Source organism: Lissotriton helveticus, chromosome 12 (assembly GCF_964261635.1).
Source record: "Lissotriton helveticus chromosome 12, aLisHel1.1, whole genome shotgun sequence".
Classification (NCBI taxonomy): domain Eukaryota; kingdom Metazoa; phylum Chordata; class Amphibia; order Caudata; family Salamandridae; genus Lissotriton; species Lissotriton helveticus.
The window spans coordinates 66,313,651-66,319,650 of NC_136073.1; positions in this window are offsets into that span (position 1 = coordinate 66,313,651).

The following is a 6,000-nucleotide window of genomic DNA, read 5'->3' on the forward strand; positions in this document are numbered from 1 at the left end:
GCAAAGGCCTCCCTCTCAATGGCTGACCAACGTTTCTCTCTAGGGGTCAGCCTTCTGCTAATGAAAGCAATGGGCTGGTCTTGACCATCTACATTAAGTTTTGAAAGCACAGCTCCCACCCCCAACTCAGAAGCATCTGTCTGAACAATGAACTGTTTGGAGTAGTTAAGACTCTTAAGGATTGGTTCAGAGCACATGGCCTTCTTCAGGTCATCAAATGCCCTTTGACAGCTAACTGTCCACTGAACCTTTTTGGGCATCTTCTGGATGTCAGATCATTCAATGGTGTCACAGTGGACCCATAGTTCTTTACAAATTTCCTGTAATACCCAGTCAGGCCCAAGAAGGCTCTAACTTGTGTCTGGGTAGTTGGAGGAGCCCAGTCCTGTATGGCCTGGATCAGGGGCGCAACTAGGTCTTCATTTCGGGGGGGGCTAACATGGCAAAAGAAGGGGCGTGGCTAATGTTAATCAATGGGGCGGAGCTAAAATGGCAGATAATCAGGATCGGTTAATGCCCCCTCACACCTTAAAACCCATACCCGCCCTGAACTCTAAAATTACCCCCGGCACCCCAAAACCCATACCCATCCTGATCCCTAAAATTATCCCCCCCCCTGGCACCCCAAAACCCATACTCACCCCACACCCTAAAATTACCCCCTGGCACCCCAAAACCCATTACCACCCTGAACCCTAAAATCACCCCCCTGGAGCCCCAAAGCCCATACCCGCCCTGAACCCTTAAATTACCCCTGGCACCCCAAAACCCATACCCACCCTGAACCCTAAAATGACCCCTGGCACCCCAAAACCCATACCCGCAGTGATCCCTAAAATTACACCCTTGCCCCCCAAAACCCATACTCACCCTGAATCTTAAAATTACCCCTGACACACCAAAACACATACCCACGCTGAACCCTAACATTAACCCCCTCACACCCTAAAACCCATACCCGCCCTGAACCCTAAAATTACCCCTGGCACCCCAAAACCCATACCGATCCCTAAAATTATCCACCCGGCACCCCAAGACCCATACCCACCCCACACCCTAAAATTACCCCCTGGCACCCCAAAACCCATTACCATCCTGAACCCTAAAATCACCCCCCTGGCACCCCAAAAACCCATACCCACCCTGAACCCTAAAATGACCTCTGGCACCCCAAAACCCATACCCGCAGTGATCCCTAAAATTACACCCTTGCCCCCCAAAACCCATACTCACCCTGAATCTTAAAATTACCCCTGACACACCAAAACACATACCCACGCTGAACCCTAACATTAACCCCCTCACACCCTAAAACCCATACCCGCCCTGAACCCTAAAATTACCCCTGGCACCCCAAAACCCATACCGATCCCTAAAATTATCCCCCCGGCACCCCAAGACCCATACCCACCCCACACCCTAAAATTACCCCCTGGCACCCCAAAACCCATTACCACCCTGAATCCTAAAATCACCCCCCTGAAGCCCCTAAACCCATACCCGCCCTGAACCCTAAAAGTATCCGCCCCCCTGGCACCCCAAAACCCATACCCATCCTGATCCCTAAAATTATCCCCCCCCCCCCGGCACCCCAAAACCCATACCCACCCTACACCCTAAAATTACCCAATGGCACCCCAAAACCCATTACCACCCTGAACCTTAAATTACCCCTGGCACCCCAGAAACCATACCCATGCTGAACCATAAATTCCCTCATTGCCCTCCAAAACCCAGACCCACCCTGAACCTTAAAATTACCCCAGGCACCCCAAAACCCATACCGAACCATAAATTCCCCTCTGGCACCCCATAACCACCCTGAACCCTAAAATAGCCCCCTAACATCCCAAAACCCACACCTGCCCTAAACCCTAAAATTACCCCTGGCACCATAAAACACATACCCACGCTGAACCCTAAAATTAATCCCATGGCACCCCAAAACCCACACCCACCCTGAACCCTAAAAGTATCCCCCCCCACCTCTGGCACCCCAAAACCCATACCCACCCCACACCCTAAAATTACCCTCTGGCACCCAAAAACCCATACCCATGCTGAACCATAAATTCCCCCGGCACCCCATAACCCATACCCACCCTGAACCCTAAAATTGCCCGCTGACACCCCAAAACCCACACCTTCCCTGAACCCTAAAATTACCCCTGGCACACCAAAACACATACCCACGCTGAACCCTAAAATGACCCCTGGCACCCCAAAACCCATACTCACCCCACACCCTAAAATTGCCCCCTGGAACCCCAAAACCCATACCCGCTCAGAACCCTAAAATTAAACCCTGGCACCCCAATTTGTAACCCACCATGAACCATAAAATTACTCACTGGCTCCCTAAAACCCACACCCACTCTGAACTCTAAAGTTACCCACTAGCACCCCCAAAAGGTAATGCTGTGCTGAAAAATTCATTAAAGTTACTGGAACTTACATAAAAAAACTTCTGCCTGCTCCTCTGATACTATACTGTGGAGTCGGGCTGATCAGCAGCACTGCGTCCTGGCATCCAGCCCCTCGAAGGTCTCAGAGTAGATAGGTCTCCTGGATTCTCCTTGCCTGGGTCCCCTCTGCTTCTTCGCTGCTGCCCTTGGATGCGAAAATAGAAAGATCCATGGCCCTGTTCACCATTTATCTGGTGAGCAGTGAGTGCGGTGGATGTGAATTCCATCCAAGTGCACAGACAGCAGGGTGAAAGGGATGGCAGTGCAGGTGATGCTTTTCCTTTGAAAATTAATTTCTGCTGGTGTCTTAGCCCAGGGTTTGCAGTCTGTGCACTAGTATGGAATACACATCCTTACAAGTGCACAGACAGCACACCCTGGGCTATGACGCCAGCAGAAATTCCCATACAAAAGAAAAGCGTCACCTGCACTGGCCATGCCTTCCTCCCTGCTGTGCACTTCACACCCCATGCTTATAACCCATCAAGTGCTTAGGTGAATCCCTGCCTTCAGGCAAGGATTTCACCTCTGCGCCACTCTAAAGGCAATCAAGAGGTGAGGGCAGGGGGTGTTCACTCGAGGAAACTGTTCAGAGGCTGGCTGTCTGCTCGGGCTGCTGGGCCTCTCAGAATGCATAATAAAAATCACATTCTCAGCTCCGATGCACAGCGTTAGTTAATGATTTCAGTGCGTGTCATCTTAGCCCGGGCAGAGGAGGCGACGGGGGGGGGGCTGAAGCCCGGTGAGCCCAATGGGTGTTGCGCGCCTGGCCTGGATCTTGCTCTCCAATGGTTGAACTTGACCCCCACCTACTAGGTGGCCCAAGTACACAACCTTGCTCTGCCCTATCTGGCACTTGGTAGCCTTGATAGTCATGCCTGCCTTTTGCAGGGCCTCCAGAACCTTCTTCAGGTGGATCAGGTGATCCTCCCATGTGGAGCTGAAGACAGCAATATCATCTAGATATGCTGCACAAAAGTCATCCAACCCAGCAAGGACCTGATTCACCAACCTTTGGAAGGTGGCAGGTGCATTCCTCAAACCAAAGGGCATCACCACAAACTGATAATGTCCACTGGGGGTAGAGAAAGCTGTTTTGGCCTTAGACTCCTCAGCTAACCTGATTTGCCAATAGCCAGCTGTCAGATCAAATGTGCTCAGATATTTGGCAGAAGCTAATTTATCAATGAGCTCATCTGCCCTTGGAATGGGATGAGCATCTGTCCTAGTGACAGCATTGAGACCTCTATAGTCCACACAAAATCTCATTTCTCTCTTTCCATCTTTGGTATGAGGTTTTGGCACAAGGACTACTGAGCTGGCCCAGGGGCTCTCTGATGGCTCAATCACTCCAAGTTCAAGCATTTTCTGCACCTCAGCCTTTATACAATCCCTGACATGGTCAGGTTGCCTGTAGATCTTATTCTCCACAGGCAGACTGTCACCAGTGTCCACCTCATGGGTGCACCAGTTAGTTTGACTGGGTGTAAGAGAAAACATATGTCTATGGGCCTGCAACACCTGTCTGCAGTCCATCTGTTGCTGGTCAGAGAGGCTGCCTGCCAAGGCTACACCATCCACTGAACCATCATCAGGGTTTTGGGATAACAAGTCTGGGAGAGGGTCACTCTCTTCCTCCTGTTCCCCATCTGTAGCCATGAGTAAACCCATGTCTGCCCTGTCCACATATGGTTTCAATCTGTTTACATGGAGCACCCTGTGGGGGCTCCTAGGGGTGCCACAGTCCACCAAGTAGGTGACCTCTCCCTTTTTCTCAAGTATGGTGTGGGGTCCAGACCATTTGTCTTGGAGAGCTGCTGGGGCCACTGGCTCCAACCCCCACACCTTCTGTCCAGGCTGGTACTCAGTTAGGACAGCCTTTTGGCCATGCCAAGGTTTCTGTAATTCTTGGCTGGCCTCCAGGTTTTTGGTTGCTTTCTCCATGTATTCAGCCATCCTGGAGCGGAGACCAAGTACATAGTCCACAATATCAAGTTTAGGCTTTTTGAGAGGTAACTCCCATCCTTTCTTCACAAGACACAATGGACCCTCACAGGGTGGCCAAACAAAAGTTCAAAAGGGCTGTAGCCAACCCCCTCCTGTGGGACCTCTCTGTAAGCAAAGAGTAAGCAGGGTAAAAGGACATCCCATCTACGCCTGAGCTTTTCAGGTAATACTTTTATCATTCCCTTTAGGGTCTTGTTGAATCTCTCCACAAGCCCATTGCACTGTGGGTGAAAGGGTGTGGTGAACTTGTAGTTCACTCCACACTCCTTCCACATTGCCTTCAAGTATCCAGACATGAAGTTGGAACCTCTGTCTGAAAGTACCTCCTTTGGAAAGCCCACTTTGGAGAAAACTCCAAGTAGGGCCTTTGCCACAACAGGAGCTGTTGTGGTCCTCGGGGGAATTGCCTCTGGGTACCTGGTGGCATGATCCACTACCACCAGGATAAATCTGTGCCCAGATGCTGTTTGGGGATCCATTGGTCCAACAATGTCTATCCCAACTCTCTCAAAGGGCACCCCCACCACAGGTAGAGGTATAAGGGGGGCCTTTGTGGTGCCACCTGTTTTGCCACTGGCTTGGCAGGTGTCACAGGAGCGACAAAACTCCCTGGTATTCTCTGACATGTGAGGCCAGTGAAAGTGTGGGACAAGCCTTTTCCCAAGTCTTGTTCTGGCCTAAGTGTCCTGCAAGGGGAATTTCATGGGCCAAGGTAAGAAGGAAGCCCCTAAATTGCAGAGGTATAACCAACCTCCTGGTTGCACCAGGCTTGGGGTCTCTAGCCTCTGAATAAAGGAGCCCATCATCCCAATACACTCTATGGGTACCTTGAGCATTCCCAGCAGCCTCAGCAGCAGCTTGCTGTCTGAGGGGTTCAAGAGAAGGGCAAGTTAATTGAGCCTGCCCCAGATCTGCCCTTGAGGGTCCCCCTGCCCCAAGAAACTCAACCTGATCAGGTTCAAGCTCTTCTGGGACAGTCTCCTCTTGGATCACAGAATCACCCTCCTGTGAGGTGTGATCCTCAACCTGGGACAAGTGGGAAGGCACTACCGTAACCCTCTTGCTCTTTCTCTTGGGTTGTGGTTGGTCTATTGTTTCAAGATCCACCACAGGTTCAGGTAGGCTCCTCTTAGCCTGGGACCTGGTTACAGCAAGGACATGTGCTGAAATCCCTAGCATTTCTGCATGAGTCCTGTACTCCACTTCTGACCATAAGGATTCCTCAAGATCATTGCCCAAAAGACAGTCAACTGGGAGGTCTGCACTAACAACAACTGTCTTGGGGCCAGTTACCCCTCCCCAGGAGAATTTAACAACAGCCACACTATGTGTAGTAGTGGCATTGCTAGCATTGGTCACTAGGTAGTTCTCACATAGTATCATTTGGTCAGGGTCCACAAAGTTAGGTGTCACCATAGTGACACTGGCACATGTGTCCCTGTAGGCCTGAGCCAGTTTCTCATTGATTAAAGGCGTCTGCCTGTACTTGCCCAAAGTATTAGGACTTATGGTAGAGGACATAGCTATG